Source organism: Bos grunniens, chromosome 7, assembly GCF_055505025.1.
Source record: "Bos grunniens cultivar Pamir isolate PY7600 chromosome 7, Bosgru_T2T1.0, whole genome shotgun sequence".
Lineage (NCBI taxonomy): Eukaryota > Metazoa > Chordata > Mammalia > Artiodactyla > Bovidae > Bos > Bos grunniens.
The window spans coordinates 77,590,374-77,608,534 of NC_141171.1; the positions used below are offsets into that span (position 1 = coordinate 77,590,374).

At 37.5% G+C, this 18,161-nt stretch overlaps 1 long non-coding RNA gene across 14 annotated transcripts in view; it reads left to right on the top strand.

Moving 5' to 3' along the window:
* The window catches only part of LOC147369852 (uncharacterized), a 1,128,106-nt gene that overhangs the window by 317,795 nt on the left and 792,150 nt on the right, over nt 1-18,161 (top strand). For 11 of the 14 annotated variants that reach the window (XR_015167967.1, XR_015167966.1, XR_015167969.1 and 8 more), the window contains one exon: nt 11,421-11,534. The exons of 2 other annotated variants lie outside the window; for them this stretch is intronic. This is a non-coding gene — a long non-coding RNA (uncharacterized LOC147369852). Of the gene's footprint in view, nt 1-11,420; nt 11,535-14,366; nt 15,236-18,161 lie in introns of those variants that run through there. One more of the 14 variants, XR_015167972.1, reaches the window with a different exon arrangement.

The following is an 18,161-nucleotide window of genomic DNA, read 5'->3' on the forward strand; positions in this document are numbered from 1 at the left end:
AAATTTTGATGTATATTTTTCATTACCTACTGCAGCCTTTCCAGAACATCTACTGAATTTTGAATCAGAAACTAAAAATGAATCTGTTTGAAATGTTCAAAGCCATATCCATTGGCAACCATTGTAGTTCCACATAATGAATTGAACACAGGAGCAGTGGCCCTAATAAGCTGATGAAATCATTGATTTCTTCTATGTGTAATGGTCACATTAAAAGCTGAGATTTTTCAGCAGATATAATATTAAGTAATTCAGTGCCTTATCAACTTAACAAAGAGCCTTTTAACTCTATGACCCTTAGTGGAAAATGTTTATTGAGACATGGCTATGAATAACAGTGTTTTCAAAACATGGTGGCGAAATTGTTCTATACTTCTAGTCAAATAGCATTTCTAGCTTGCTTGCATTTTCCACCTTTCTTCGTAGAAGGGGTGAGAAACAATGATGCAAAAACAGTAAGTTGATCAAATGCTTTATTACTTATCCTATTTACCTGACTAGTCTAAGCTAGAAAGTAATATGCTTAGCGCATTCTGCCTTGACCAATGGTTTCCAAACACTATTTCACATTCCTGCTATGTTAAGGCCACTTAAGATTTTCAAAATATGGACACTAAAATCCAAGTTTAGATAGATGGGATCAGAAAGGAAGGCTGGTAGTTTTAACAAGCACTCGTGACGATGATTTGGATGGGCATATATATTTGGAAACCATTATAATAAAATAGCCTCTAGTTGAGAGATCCTCTGGGCTCCTTTTTTTTTTTTTTTTTCTTTCTTATGTCTCTTTCTCCCTTTGATACACATCACCTCCCATCATAGTCTGATCTCATCCCTGAAGGGGAAATTGATATTCAATGGAATAAAGAGATTCAACTGGTGTGTACCCAGTTACTTATGCCTCTGCTGCCTTCTTTATGAATCCTTTTTTCCTTGGAAAAATTCTGGTGAACTCAGTTTCATTAATATATAAATGACTAACAAAATATAACTTTATTTAGCCAGAAGTATTTGTTATTTTGGTGATAACAATGACATTACGCTTAAGATAAAAGCATACATTTGTGGAGTTGCAAGATGAAGAAGAGGAAAGAGAGAAGCCAGAGAGCCTACTAGGGAACAAACTCCTAAAACTCAAATTTCATATATAAGAGCTTGTAATCTTCTCTTCCTCAGACCAGCTTTATTTGCAGGATTGCAAGACTAACCAAAATAGTGTTGATAGATTCTTAAAAACAATGCACCATATTAAATGCATATGCTTTAAGTCTTTTGTCCATCTATGTGTTCTTTTACCAAAATGACATCATGATGTGTGTGGTAGTTCTTATTTTATTCCACTCAAAATAAATCAAGAGAATCTTTACAGTCTTCTATCACATAATTTTAAATGTCTATGGTTAAAATTACATAAAAGATAGCATAATATATTTATTTGATTTTCGGGTGTTTCACATTTATTGTTCAACAATTTGCTAAAACAGTGTTGTGTTAGACAGTCTTCTAGAAAATCTTATTATGTATCCATGAGGATTTCCTTAGAATATATTTGTAAAAATAAGAAATACAAGAGGCATGAATGTAGAAAGTATTAAATAATGATAGTTTAAAAAATTATAAGTGTTTCTTAGAGAATAATGAATTTAAGATAATTTGACTATTTTGGAAGATAAAAAAAATGTGTATCTGTGTGTGTGTGTGTTGACAATTACATTTGGAATGAAAATGAGCATGTCAAATGTTTACAAATGGCTAATATCTTAAAATTAAATAATTAATGACAGCAGATTAAACATTAAACATCACAGATTTTTATCTATCCACCTATCTCTATTTAATTTTGTAATTATCTATGTCTCAAACCAAATACTTTTGCCATAAAGTTTGTAGATCAGTGGCACTCTTCAGAAAGCTCTCATTTAAAAGAAGGAACCTATATGAACTATCACTAGGCAGTCAGCTTTTCTCTTTGTGGGAAAAAGCAATATAAATCTAGATGGGGGGGATCTAAATAGTCACAGAAAATGGCTCTCCTTAAACGAGGCCCTTAAAAATATTTTTAATGGAATCTTCTGTTTACATTTCAGGGCAAAAAAGGGACCCCAGACAAAACTGAAGTGATAATAGAGATATAGCTCAGGAGGAAAAATAAAATACTTGAGTGAGATGTCTCCTTAGAAAGAATAGAAGAATTATCCATCACCTGAAAGGACGGTGATTGGAAAAGGAGACTGAATTGACTAGGAGAGAAGTTGTCATTCCATATAAATGACCCGAGTAATTTAGTGCAAGTGTTTTCTCCAAAGACTATGCCTGTTGAAAATGAGGGGGGAGAAATGGTAATTGGTTAAGCACTTGGGGAGATTTATAATTCCCCGAGAGAATCTGACAATACAACTGAGACGTTCAGTCACAATCAAAGCCTCTGTGTTCTGTCCTCGGACTTTCTAAAACCTGGACGTGGAAATTAGACACTGAGATGTAAGGAGTGTGGTGGAGTTGAAAGGAAATTGGATGGGGAATAAGGAGATTTGGTTTCAGTCTGAACTCTCCTGCTCTATCAATTGAGTGACCTTGGAAAAGTCAATTAAATTTTCAATGTGCAGAGTTCTCATTTGAATGGAAATAGTTAATGAAATTTAATTTATAATTTAGGAATGCAATTTAGTGTTCAGTGGACACACAGTTGGTTCTCAAGTACTTTTTCCTGAATCAAAAGGATTTTTGGTGAACATTTTCATTTCATGATGTATAAGGGAAGTTTTTTTTTTTCTTCCCTCTTTTATGTATTCTTGAGTTCCCACATTTCCCTTTTAATGCTATATTTGCTTAATAATTTATCAGTTTTGCTGGGTGAAATGCAGAGCTGACCATGTAAAAATAAAACGTACCTTCACAGTGAGCCTGTAGGGTCTGAGAGACTCACATATGGATCTGTATTCAGGCTGAAACCCAGACACGTACAAGATTGGAGTTGGTATAGAATATTAAGGATGAAACTGGGAAGGAGAGAATCTATACAGAGTTTGTTTGAATGCTAATAAATCGTGAAATCACTGCTTCCTGGCTACTGGGATTTGCTGCATAAGAAGTCTACAATTCTACAAAGAACCTGGTTCCCTATAGAACTCCTCTTTTTTTCTGGCTCTAACCAATAGACTCTAGGAGGAAAAAGGCAGAGTAGCTGTTAGGAAAAAAAAAATTGAGGAGATTTCAGAAATGGGAGGGATCCCTTGTTCCGAAATCTTACATATGCATAATTGTTATTTTAATATTAATCAAGCCTTGGTGGCTGGATTGTGATGGCTCTGCAAACACAACTCCTTTGCACGCAGCTGGTTGTTGAGTTAATTTACTTCTTTGAAGGGGCCCCTTGTACGCTGTTGGTATTGTTTTCTGTGTGCAGCCTCCCCACTGCATCTTGAGCTAAGTCAATCTACCTTTCTGAATTTAATGTACTCTGACATGGGTATCGGGAAGGGGGAAGCTGCACTGACACAGGAAGCAAGATCCACAGGAGACTGTGCCTTCATTGCTCTCCCCCTGCCAGGAGGGTGTGGGAAAGTCTCCCCGGAGGTACTGATGAAGAGGGAAAGTACACAGGCCACCCGGGCCCGTATGTATGGAGAAGCCGAATCAAGAAACAGTTCTTTCCGGGCAAACATCTCCTGTTCTGCCTCCTCCCCACAAATCCTCACTGTGGAGTGAAACTAATTTAACAAGATATCCCCATTTCCTCTGAACAGTGGTGAAAATATTCCTACAGGACTTTATTAAGGCAGACCCCAAAGTGCTCATCAGGCCAATGAAAGGGAAAAATCCTGCTGTGGCTTTTCTCTCCACAACACCACTGCAATTAAAGAAGAAGCCAGTATCAAAGCAGACAGGTAACTTTGTAAGCACACCAGGCAGCTGTCCATGCCCAAGGCCACATTTTTAAAGGAAAGAACCATTATTTTTCCAATGATACAGGAGAGAACCTGCAGGACATATGGGTTAAATTGAAAAGGTCTTACAAGTACCTTAGGAGGTTAACAGTATCACCTGAAGCCAGGTTCCTATCTATTATAGATTCAGTGTGGGTTTTTTTTTTTTTTGGAATTTGATGAGGTCCAAGGGGATGTTTGCAGAGGGGGAGTATGATTGGCCCTCTCAATTGGCAGCTGTTTGGCATCCCGTGCCGAGCTTATAAGAAATTCTTTATTTTCCATGAGGTTCTGTCATTCCTAGTGCGGTATGTGCTCCATGCCAGTGTGAATCAGGATGTAAATCATAGCATTTTCATTTCAGTAATGGGTTGAGTGGAAACAGGGCTGTGCAAAGATGTCAGAGGGGCTCAGTTCTTAATAAGAAACACAAAATAAGAATTTGATTTTCTCGCTTTCCCTTGAAAGTGAAATTTTGGCGAAAGTTTTAGATTCAGAAACAAGCCAAATCTAGCAAATTAGTGCACTGCATTATTATGGGCTGGAAAGGTAATTAAGTCTGTACTCGCTCTTGGACTTCCCCATTACACCCCATTCCTAACTCTCCTTTGTAATGTTCCTGGTGGGAAATCTTCTTAATCCTCATTTGTGTGTTTCATTTGTGAACTCTGATGAGGGTTCCGGATTTAAGACTCATGTCCTTCAGATGGGTTAGTTTCTTACAAAGGAAAATAAAAGAAGAAGGGAAGATCACCTACAATTCCCTCTGATCTTGGGAAGTGTTCGGACAAAAATTTTCTCTGTGGCTCACAGTTCAATTTCACACTTTGTACAAGGCTATCTTGGTGCTTTGGGGTTCAACAGATCAATTTAGACTGTGTATTTTTCTGGCTTTGTTTGCATTGTTCTTTTATCTGGCTGCAAGGCTGCTTTTCTTTCAGCAAAATGTCAAATGGTGGTGCATTTGCTCAATTAGCTTTGCAAATGTGTGTTTGACTTCCTATGGCATTTTTCTCTTCCTTTCTTTGTTGTGTATTTCTTATATTTCAAAGGGGGACATCAAATATATTCTTCTTTTGAAAGAATTAGCATTTTAATTCATAGGTGATAGTCTGCAGTTGTGTTTCTGATTGTGTTTTTAATTAAAGGACAAATATGTGTGCATTCTTTTCCCATTTGATTCTATTATTTTGGAGGTGAGGGAAATACTTAAATTTCAGCTGCATTGAAGGTAATATTTTGACATAAAATTACTTTATCACATAAAGTAACTTAATCAATGGATTGTGTGTGGCCTACAAACAACAAACCATTTTTCCCCATCTTATTTGCATAAGCCCTTATATTTTTTTTTTTCCAGGATCTGAAAATGCAAAGAAGCAATAAATTTTTTAGTCTAAGTATCACAGAGACCGGAAAGGCATAATAAGAAACCAAAGTCTCTTATTATGAAATCAACAAAGTAATTTTTTAAAGCTTAATAGTGATGCTGGATTCTTATTTAATGAGAGAGGGAAAAAAAATAGGCTTGGGCCAGAGTAATAGAGGTAAAATAGTAAAATGTATGATAATACACACCCTCAGTCATTCTTTTGTGTCACTGAGTCCTTTGATATTTGAGTAAGTTTCACCAACCTTAAATAATAGTTCATTATCTTCATGAATATCTTAGACATCATCTTAGTTCTTGTAGGTAAAAATGCAGGTAGAAAATGTTCATCATTTTCCCCTTTTCTCTTTCCCCAAGTAGGAAAGTGGTGGGTACAGCACATGAAATACAGCAGAAGGTCTTCAAAGAGCCAACTGACTGCTAAAGCTTGGTGCCTCTTATCTGTATCAGGATTCAGTTTCTTTGAAGTTAATTCAGAGATTATATTTCATGCCTTTAAAAATTCTTTAAATAAGAATGTGTATTATACCTTTTCCTAAAACCCTCTGGAACATCAGGTTGAAATGAAGCTGAGTGCTCCACTAGTTTTCATTTCAACTATGGGGATGCAGGAGAGTTGCAGCCATTACTTATTACAGGACAGTGGAACCATTAAAAACAGTGTCTTTTTCTTTTCTTTTTTCTCCCTCATCAGCCTCCAGTTTTGCTCCAGTCAGCTGAAAAAATATACTTTTCATCATGGCATGGAACTTAAAGTTATAAAACACACCTGACCTGCCTGGCATTCAGTGGGTAGCTAATTGACTATAATCTCCAGGTGTTACAAACAAAGGCTATGATGTGCTGCTAATAGAGGTGTTTTACCCGAGTTCAGAAGGAAGGTGCTGTTCTGGAGGAAGGAAAGAGGATTGCTGCTGAAAGGAAATTTACTCAAGTTTAGTAGCATGTTTTGGAGAAGGCAATGGCACCCCACTCCAGTACTCTTCCCTGGAAAATCCCATGGACAGAGGAGCCTGCTAGGCTACAGTCCATTGGGCCGCTAAGAGTCGGACACGACTGAGTGACTTCACTTTCACTTTTCACTTTTATGCATTGGAGAAAGAAATGGCACCCCACTCCAGTACTCTTGCCTGGAAAATCCCATGGATGGAGGAGCCTGGTAGGTTGCAGTCCACGGAGTCGATAAGAGTTGGACACGACTGAGTGACTTCTCTTTCACTTTTCACTTTCATGCATTGGAGAAGGAAATGGCAACCCACTCCAGTGTTCTTGCCTGGAGAATCCCAGGGACGGGGTGCCTGGTGGGCTGCCGTCTATGGGGTGGCACAGAGTCGGACACGACTGACATGACTTAGCAGCAGCAACAGCGGCAGCAGTAGCATGTTTGGTAACTTTGGTTTGGGAGGACATCAATTTTCCTGTATAAAGCATCAGGTTTCCCAAACTGGGGAGATTGGTGTGCAGAGCAAAAATATCTCATGAACCACTTCATTGTGCATGCTGGTGTGAGAGCAAGTCTTGTTTGACCTCTGTGTGAGTAGGGAGAGAGGCTGGATATGCCCAAAAGAAATTGAAATGGAAGAGCCTTGTGTGTTTCTCCCAAGAAAGCCAATAACCTCTTGAGAAGCGTGCGTAAAACTCTTGTCCATCCTCTGAGGAGTAGGCTGACTGTATAAGAGGAGATAAATAAGACTGAAATCTGGGGTTTCGGTTACAAGTTTTTGAGGTAACTTCTTCAATTCAGTGCTAAAATTTTGTGATATGTGAAATTACCTATTTTTTCAATGTAATTTAAAAACATTAGCCATTATGGTGAAAATATTTCAAATTTCTCATACTTAATTTAAACTTAATAGGTTTCTATTTTGAACTAAATATAAGATTGGGGGAATAATGAGGCCATGATATTTCATTGCTTGGGGCCTCTACATATCTTCAAGTCTCCTTGTGTGAGATGTTATTAATTTAAAGTGGATATAATTGTAATAAAGTTTGCCACTCTGAAGAGTTTCAACTTAAGTTCATCGTGTTAAATAAAATAATGGCCTAAGAATGAATAGATATCCATTTTTATCTTGAAGGGCAAACAATGACTAAATTAATTAAAGATTATTAATTGTCAAAAGTCACACCCAAGAGTGCATTAATTCATCAGCTCAAGCCTTCTCTGCTGATTTCTCACTGTGTTTATAAGAAACATAAGATGTAATTTTGTTTGTTTTTCTTAAATTTCTTAGTACCTTCTATAGTAAAACAACTAGAGAAAGCTCTTACACTAGAAAACATAGCAGTTATTTAATTTCAATTTATGTCCTCTTTTAATACCTAAGGTAATGAGCTACTGACTCACAAATCTAAAGTCTTTTTATTTTTTTTAACTCTATTATGGAAATTGAGAGTTTCTGCCAGCAATTAAAGGGCAGTATTGACCGCTAAAACAAATGTGGGTATTGTCAAGTCTTAGTATGTTTATTTGTATAAATATTTGTTCTCATTTAGAAAATTTGATTACTCAATAGATTACAAATAAAACAGCAAATAGATAAATATTTGAAAGTTTATTCAAATATATTTGTTGAGATCTTGATATATTCCAGGTTCTGTTCTAGGTAGTAGAAATGTGACTATTGGGAAAAATTAATGGTTCTGCTCTTCTTGAGTATATATTATGGAATGGGAGTGTAATAACAATAATAAGACTATGCTGTGGAAGGAAAAGAGATGTGGAGCACAGAAAGGGGATTTGAAAATGCTAGCAGAGTGGGAAAGGTCCTCTTTCTCCCCTCTATCCCCTCTCTCCCTTATTGTGTACACACACACACAATTCAGCCATAAGACAGAAAAACAAATGCCATATGATCTCCCTTATATTTGGAATTTAAAACAACAGAAAACAAGCTTACAGATAAAGAGAATAGATTGGTGGTTGCCAGAGGATGGGGGTGAGTGAGATGGGAGAAATGGATGAACTGTTTTGTTTTTTTTTTTTAAATAAATTGAATAATTTATAGCAATGATAAACCATACCTTGTGAGGACAGCAGAACTCTAAGCAGATTGTGTTGTTTGGTCCCAGAAGCCAGGGGATGAGGCTTCTGGAAAGATAACTGCTGAATGGCCAGAATGTGTGTAGTTGGCCCTTCTTGTCCTTTAGTTACTGGCCTCTCTTCCAACCAGAACAACTGAGGTTTAACACATCCCAAATGTAATTTACTCATTGGTGACCTCCTGGGACAACATGGATAGGGCAGAAAAAGCTACTATTATTTCATGGACTTGAGCTGGAAGGAAGTCTGGGAATCACCTTGTCTTAACTCTCTGAGATGAGACACAGGAGGCCTAACAGGATTACGTGATTTACCCAAAAAGTCAGTGACAAATTGTGTCTGAAGTCTGACTCTCGATCTCTGCTTGCAACCTTCCCTTCCAGAGAAAATCCTTACAATTATTAGCTCCAATTGGTAGTTGAAAATTTGGGCAATTATGTAGAAGTTTCTAAGACAATCTAAGGGATGGTTGGAGTCCTGTGGCAGCAGGTATACTGGAACCTGTTTTTAATCAATATAATTGAAACTGCTAGAATCTAGAGTATGTTGTCCTGGTGACTGGACTTTCTATACTGATTTAAGCAACAATTTTAAGATTTTATTTTTTCTAATTGTAAAAACATTTGGGAATATATAGTAACTAGGAAATAGAAAAAATGAAATAAACAATCACAGATAATTTCATAATTAAGGGGTAATGCAAAAATTTCCTGGTGGCTCAGATGGTAAATAATCTGCCTGCAATGCAAGAGACCTGGGTTCAATCCCTGGGCCAGGAAGATCCCCTAGAGAAGGGAATGGCTATCCACTCCAGTATTCTTGCCTGGAGAATCTCATAGAAAGAGGATCCTGGTGAGCTACATACAGTCCAACGGGTTGCAAAGAGCCAGACACAAATGACTCACTATTTTATCCATATTGTGGGATATTAGCTGTGATTTTCTCTTTATGTGTCTCTCTCTTCTGATAGCTCTCTCTCTTAAAAAAAAAAAAAAAGAATACTTAAACTAAAACCGTATAGGAATGCTATCAGAATCAGGAATAATGTATGCAAAGTGCAAGTTTCTCTAATAAATGAAGGCTGTTATGATGGTTGCCACCAAAACTGCATATTCACAGTGACAAACGGGAAAGGAAAGCAATATTACTGGCACCTTAGCCTGGATAACTGTTCATTCAGGACAAGCAGAGACCATTTGCCAACCTGAAGAGGTTGATGGGGAGGATTGCTTGTTGCCTTGAGGCAGAGCTTTTCCATGGCCACAAAGACAAACAAACAAAACCAAGAAGAGTGAAGGAGTTTACTTAGCAAGAAATCTGGGAGAAAATCAGTCCTGGGAGAGAAAGATCTAAAGCAAAGGCCCTCAAGTGAGAAGTGTGCTTGACATGTCCCAAAAGAAAGAGGCCATTGTGAGCAAATAGGATCACAACTCATGAGCGTATAAATGGTACTGGGGCAGATCATCGATAGTTCTGATGTCTGTCTGCTGTTTTAAAAAGAAATTAAAATTTTATTGTGTTATGATTAACATGCAATATTATATTAGTTTAGGTGTATAACATAGTGATTTGATATTTTTATTCAGTATGAAATGATCACTTCAATAATTCCTGTTACTCTCTGTGCTTACATACTCTTTGTGTCCGACTCTTTGCAACCCCATGGACTGTAGCCCATCAGGCTCCTCTGTCCATAGGGAAGGATTCTCTAGGCAAGAATACTGGAGTGGGTTGCCATGCCCTCTTCCAGGGGATCTTCCCAACCCAGGGATTGAACCCAGGTCCCCAGAACTGCAGGAAGATGGTTTACAGACTGAGCCACCAGGGAAGCCCAAGAATACTGGAGTGGGTAGTCTATTCCTTCTCCAGGGGAGCTTCCTGACCCAGGAGTTCGACCAGGGTGTCCTGCATGGCAGGCAGATTCTTTACCAGCTGAGCCACCCAGGAAGCCCTAGTTACTATCTGTCACCATACAAAGTTGTCACAGTACTAAAGAGTGTACTCCCTCTGTGTAGAATACATTCCCCTGATGTATTTGTTTTATAGTTAGAAGTTCTTCTTAATCCCCTTCACATATTTTGTCAGTCCCCTAAAACCCTACCTTCTGGCAACCACCTGTTTGTTCTTTGTATCTGTGAGTCCATTTCTGTTTATGTTTTGTATATAGATTCTACTTTGGAAGTGAAATAATCAAGTATTTGTTTTTCTTGGTCTGACTAATTTCACTTGACATAATACCATCTAGGTCGATCCATGATGTTTCAAATGGCAGGATTTTCTCATCATTTATAGCTGTGTAGTGTGCATTCCATTGTGTGTATACTTAGATACACATGTACACAGGTATACATACATGCACACGTCATCTTTATCCATTCCTCTGTTTTTGGACACTTAGGTTGCTTCCACATCCTGGCTTTTGAAATAGCACTGTTATGAATATTGGGATGCATGTATGTTTTTGAATTATGATTTTGCACAGATATATGCCCAGAAGTGGAATTCTGGATCATATGATAAGGCTATTTTAGTATTTTGAGACTGCTATACTGTTCTCCATAGTGGCTGCACCAATTTACATTCCCATCAACTGTGTTCAAGTGTTCCTTTTTTTCCCCCATAGCCTATTCAATACCTATTTTTTCTTGTCTATTTGGCCTCTAATCTGAGGGATATGGGGACTTTCTGGCAAACTTGGACTGAACAGTGAAATGTTTTTAAGTTTTAAAAGTGATAGATTCCTGGTGGATGGGTGAGGGGAGAAAGGGTGAGGAGAAAAGGAGGCTTATGAAGTGTCTAGACAAGAGAATATGCTGATTCAGAGCAGAGTGGACCTGAGAGTGGGGCTCTGAAGCTGTTGAATTCTGCATGCATTTTGAAGTTAAAGACAATGAGATCTTCTGACAGATTGGATCATATGGGATGAGAGATAAGGACAAGGGAAGAATTGTATGAACAGCTGAAAGGATGACACCTGCTGAGCTAGCGATGGACATTAGGAGAACAGTTTTTGGTGTAAGATCAGAAGTTCAGCTTTGGTGTTGATTTGTCTTTATAGGTGGCTGATGCTGAAATCTGGGGAGAGGTCCCGGTTGGAGCTGTGAATCAAGGAATTGGCATGTTGATACTTTTGAAAACAAAGAGGATGGAAGAGATCACCAAAAGAATGAAGGTAGCTAGTTTCAAAGACTGGGTCCTGGAGTTCTGTAATGTTAAGTGGTTGGAGAGGAAAGAAACAATGAGAGAATGTAGAGTAACAATGTGCACATCCTAGTATAGGTGGATGTGGTGGTGGTAGTTTGGAGAAGTCCTCTTCATGTTGCTCTAACTTGGTTCGTGAAATTTGGGGCAAGGTCACCAGTGGAAAGTGACGATATATGGGAGGAGATGATAGGGGTTTAAGGAATGAAGGTGGACAATAGTTGTAAATAAGAGAAATAGAGTGAGCAGGTTGAGAAGTTATCTGACATTTTTGTGGTTGTTGAGTCACTAAGTCATGTCCAACTCTTGGTGACTGCATGGACTGTAGCCTTTCTGGTTCCTCTGTCCATGGGATTTCCCAGGCAAGAATACTGGAGTGGGTTGCCATTTCCTTCTCCAGAGAATCTTCCCGACCCAGAGATTGAATCTATCTTGCACATCTCCTTCATTAGCAGGAGAATTCTTTACCACCGAGCCACCAGGAAAGCCCATCTGATGTTTGCTTCACAGCATTAAGGACTCACTTTGAAGTTGTCTAGTTTGAATTTAAAGTGAAACCAATTAGTAATATGACCTTTCCTTTAGGCTCTGTCAGCTTCATGGGTGCAGCGGTGGAGTAGGTAGAATATTGAATTTTATTCTGATGTGATTTTGTGAAGCTTTACATTAAAGTTGAAGATCATGGAACAGAAGGATGTATGTAGAGGAAGTATCATGCTTGACTATGGCCTGTAATCTGGGAAGATGGAAAGTGAGGAGATCTAATGGAAGAGGGAATTTGAACAACTTTTAAAATGAAAGTGAAGCTCCCTGGGGTGAGACATTCAAAGGATCTTGACTACAGCTAAGACCAAATTTAAACAGAACTTACTGAGTCAGCACTTTGTGGCTTCTTAGATTACGTGCTGGGTGATTTCTACCTTATTTTCACTGGATCCTCAGCACTGTTTCTCATATAAGATGACTTGGTGGCAATATATTGAATAGCTTCAAACTTGTTTAAAATATAAAAGCTTCAGCTCAATTTCACTTCTTCCTCTATGAGTGTAATTTCTGTTACCCTCAAAGTATCTGGAAAAAGACATTTGGAGACAATTCAAATATTTTGGATATTATATGATTATTGTAAATTTTTCATTTTCTTGGATGCAGAAATATCTTAGTTTAGGTCTTTAGAGATAAACACAAAAGTAATTAAAGATGAAGTAATATGCTTGAGATTTTCCTTCATGTACTCAAGTACGAAGCAAACGAAAAGGGTATGTGTGTGTGCAAGCACACGCGCTGGGTGTAGTGGAGAGAGTGGTGATTGGACGAGGATATGAAGCAGAAAACTGATGGTGGTTGGAGATGGGTGGTTAAAAGTGTGTATATTGGTATTCTTCTAATTACTGTCTTTATCAACATATTTGAAATGTTTCATAGTCAAAGTTTACAAAAGCAGTCTCTAAGATACCTCACGCGGTCATGCTAATCATCATTAGCTCATCATCTTAGAGGATGCCCTAATTTTAAAGATGAGTTGCCCTAAGAGCTGAGGCTAGTGGCTGAATGTGATCAGAAAATTGTTCAAGTGAAGTTATATGTTTAGACACTTCACATCAATCATGAAAGGATAATTTTAAAGGCCACAACTTTACAAATGCATTTTCTTCTGGTTTTATGGACAGAGGAGCCTGGTAGGCTACAGTTCATGGTGTCGCAAAGAGTCGGACACAACTGAGTGACTTGACTTTCACTTTTCTGGTTTTATACCACTTGAAATATTTGCAGAACATCTCTGAGGGTTCATCCATTTGTGATTCTTTGTCACCCCAACACTAAGACTTTTAAAATATATCAATTTTTTAGGAAGTAGAAGAAATGTATTTCAGAACAAATGCTATCATTTGGGGTGTGATTGTTTAAAAAATAAGTCATCATTTTTGATGTTCCCTTAATTCATGGTAGATTAATATTGTTTGACCTGATGATAGTAGCCACTCTGCCTTGGTCCTATGACTGAAATCTTTCTCACATGCAGTAGGTTGCAGTGAATATGTAGTCAGATCTAGGTTGTTAAGGTAAACAGTATTTTCAATTAAAATATATATTATTTGACTTGGGAAAGAAAGAGAGGAAAACAGAAACATAAATAAGCCTTTTAGGTCAGTCCTCCATTTGTAAGCATGAATTCCATAAGCTTAAAAGTCCATTGGACTTAAAAGTCTGAAAAAGAAGCTTATTGATTTGGAAATTAAATATTTGCCAATAGCTTGAGTGTACTTTATGTAACAAAATAATGGAAATATATTTTGATCATTTAATTTGAAATCATCCATCAATTGCACATCACCTGCTGTGTAAATTTCAGTCTACTCAAGAAAAAAAAATCACACACACAAAATGAGTGTTGTAGGATGTAGGCCATTTTATATAAATATAAATGTAAACATACATAGTTTTACAAACACATATTTCTCTATTCCTTGCTGGTATGATTTTTCAGGCAAGGGAATATGGCCTATTAGTATTGTATTTCATAAATAGATAAAATATGCAAGCTATATCAATAAATTATTAGAACATTAGTACCTTTTATCGATCAGCAAAATATTAAATATTCTCCAACAATATCTATTAGAGTTTAGCATATGTTTCTCTTTGCAGCTAAGAATATAGTGGTCAGATACAAACACATGCTCCCTCTGACCAGGAGAGGTACAGTACAAAGTCTTAAATCTAAAGATACCCACTAGAATGATAGAATGAGAATTTTTAACCCAGCATTTGTGACTCTCTTTTATTTGCACTTTCATTTTAGGAGATATATATATATATATATATATATATATATATATATACTTACAGAATTATCTGCAAATCCAAGAAAGTTCTGATTCACACAATCTCAAAGGACCTGAGTATCTACAGTCATTGAGAAAGTAATTGTTGGATGCATTGAGTTTTTTTTTTTTTTTTTTTCTTCCCGCCTCTCCTCTATTTCTGTAATGGGAAGTTATCTATGTGTAATTATATCTTAGTGAAAAGTAATTATAATTCTTATCATTGGCTTTTTAAATTAGCTTTTTTCTCTAATAAATAGTATTTTTTAACATTACATCCAGCCACTTTGGGTATAGCAAAAATGAAATCAAAGCAAGATTTCAAACTTTAAATCTGGCTAAATGGGAAAAATAAAACTGATAAACATAAAAAGTTTTGAAAAGAACATAAAGGTCTTTATCCACATGTAGAAAGGCAAGAATTCTGAATGGACATTTGTTAAGGGTAAAGTAGAAAAGGGAAGCAACCCATTATTTTAGAATTGTCTGGTTAATTCTCTCTTCCTCTCTTTTTCCTTCCCTCTCTCTCTGACCCATTTCCTCTCTCTCATAATTCTCGCCCCCACCAAAGACCTTGTTAATTTATCATGGCCTTTAAACCCACTATTTGTTTATTAGTCTCTTTATCTGATGTTTACCATAATTGGGACAATCTCTGTAACCTCTCAGTATTTTTGTTGATATTTAAACAATACCTTTCTGTAAGTGCTATTCATTAATACATGAGATAGTGGAGGAAAGCTCTATTTCAGAAAACATTTGCCTTAGAAATACATTGTTCAGGTTGTTCCTAGTAAATAATGATTGCTTGAAACTATTGAAGATCATTGAAATAAAAGCATTAACCAGAGTTGCATAAATGTACCATTAGACGGTTGAACTGCTTGGGAGTTGTGGAATTACTGTTTGCTGCTAACATCCTTTATACAAGAGGCATCATGAATGATCTTTTATTATAGGAAATAGCAAATTTTAATAGCATGTAGCCATTTTATCCCCTGGAGAAAGAAATGACAACCCACTCCAGTATCATTGCCTGAAACATTCCAAGGACAGAGGAGCCTAGCAGGCCACAGTCCAAAGGGTCTCAAAGAGGCACACATGACTGAGCGACTAAGCATACATGCAGCCATTTAATAATATCTAAGAAGGAAACTGCAACTCAGCCTTGGTCACGCATTGGGTTCACAGGCTCTCATCTTCTGCAGCGATTTGATACATGACCTTTGTCTTTATACTTTGAAGTGGAAGGCAGGAATTAAATGAATTGGGGATTGACCTACTCAATGGCCAATTTAGGATTGTCTTGGGAATAAATGGTGTTTAATTTTCTCTCATGAGAAAACTGCAAAAATTCATAAATTGTTTGTACTGCTAAAGTTTGTACATCATAATGATTAAAAGTTAAGGCAGATCTAGGTATGAATTAGTTTTGCTCCTTGATTATTATATGACCTTGAGAAAATACATTCCTGGGATGGCGCCCATATCCTAGCTGGGCAGTTCCTAGAAGATGCTTGACCACCTCTAGCTGCTCTGCTCTCTGCACTCACTTTACCCTCAAATGTGTTCACAGCTCCACCCTTTCCTCCCCTAAACCTAGCTAAGACAAAGCAGACCCTACTCTGCACTGCTTTGCAAACTTGATTCACTATCTGAGGGTGCCAGAGAGAATTAAACAGAAAGACAGACTTAAATTGAGTATCAGTCATCTTTGCTTTGGCGTTCACTGCCCAGGCACTGCCATGGAGAGTCCTAGCTGATGGTCTCTTGTCATCAAGTCCTGATATCTGTTCCTCTTCAAGTAGAAAGTAGCATCTTTTTGTTCTTCTTTCACCCAAGTTCCTGTCCCTGCCTCAAATAAAAAACTATAAATCTACAGAGGTTTAGCCCCAGCCATTAAGTGATCTCTCTGGAATATTTGCTATTAGAACACATCACAGTCCTGGCTATTGGTGGAAATGATAGATTTTGTAAGTGAAGTGTTGCCTGGGTGATCTTCCTAAATAAAAGTGTGAGTCCTGTAGGACATAGGCCATGTGACACACTAACCTCTGCTCCTTGGGATCATGATCTTGAAGGTGGGAAACACAGTGTATTTAGTGCTGCATTTCATGCACATGCAGAATATGCAATCAATACAAATAAATTACTAAAACTCATTAGTGACTTCCTATTACCTTTACTACAAACATGGCCAGTTGAAATGGTTTTTCTCTTCTAAATATCTCTGCTTCTCTGGGGAGTCCCAATTATTAGTACTATAGTAGTAACAGTAAGAATCTTCTTACCAAGTAGCTTTTTATGCTGAGCAGTTGATGAAGTATTTTCAAAAGAAAGCCAGCTCTGAAAACAATGCCTCCTATGAATGTACAATGGCAGGTAGCCCTTGACTCAGACAGGAGTTAGACCCCTTCTTCCTCCTACCTCCAGTCTCCGTATCAAAGCCAACTTTGGGAGAATGACTGAGGTTTGGAAGAACGAATGCATTTGGAGTAGCACTCAAGTGTCAGCTATATACATTTCCACAAGAACAGAAGGCAGCCCTCTAGCAATGCTGGCTTGCTCTACATGCAGTGGCCCCTACTCAAAATTAGAAACTCTTTCACCACAGCTGCCTGAATTTCTCTCTTCCATTCTCCTTTGGATAACTAGACTCCTCTTTTGGAAGTCAGATGGTGACTTGCGCTGGGTTGGAGAGGTAGATCATTTGGCTTGCTTTGGGGCAGGCAATGCATGCCTGAACAGTAGGGCTGGGGCAGTGATTCTTTCTATTTTCTAAACTATAGGATTGGCCTCTGGCAAAACTGCCAAGTAGGTGCGATTTGGTTTGGGGGTTCCCTGTCACTGCCTCATCAGCATCTTCAGTGCCCTCTGGTGCCACATAACCCTACTAAATTCCCCCCTTTCTCATTCTCTTCACATCTCTACTACCTAACTTAATGTTCAGAATCTAAATAACTCAGTGTCCTTAATAGATCCCTTTCTAGGAAATAAATGATGTTTCACTTCTATGGTCTTGCAGACTTTTGCATTACTACCAGTGTCCAAGTTGAACACACTATATTTTCTCCATGTTCCTCCACTTTTTTAGTATGTTGTGAAGTGAATTGCATTCCTATTGCTGGGTCAGAGGTCATAGTATACTGGTAGATGGATAAGAGAATCAGAGATCTTTGTTTGCTAGGCATACAGGCAGAAAATGACGTAGTCAGGCCCTTAGACTTCTTTTTTCTTTCTGTTCTCATTCCATGGCTCATTCTTGATTTCACATTAATCTCAGGTATATTGTCCAGAAATAGGGTCACTTTAATTTTAGTTCCTTGCCAGTCTGTTCCTTCAAACAGAAATTTGCATGACAAAATTTACAACAAGAAATTTCTTAAACTGTAAATCGTTCCAAATAAGAGATGCTGACTCTTTTAAAACAACAAAGCACACACTAGACATATTCAATAAAATTGAAACAAGTAAAATCGATAGTATCAGGTTCTAAGCCAGGCTGTTGACAAATCACAAACTTTTATTTTAAACCTCCCATTTTAATGTCATTCTTTTCAGAAAGAAAGAAAAGATGTATTAGTGAGATGTTTTTTTAAAAAAAATCTACAATCAAGGGCAAAAGCAGTGAAATGATTGAAGATTCATTCTTCCGTCTGGAGAGTTTACTGGGATTACTTAGGCTAGACAAAAATCCATGAAGGTCATAATGACAATTTCATCATTTAGACTGATGTATGCCATTTTTATGTTGACTTTGCAGTAAACATTAA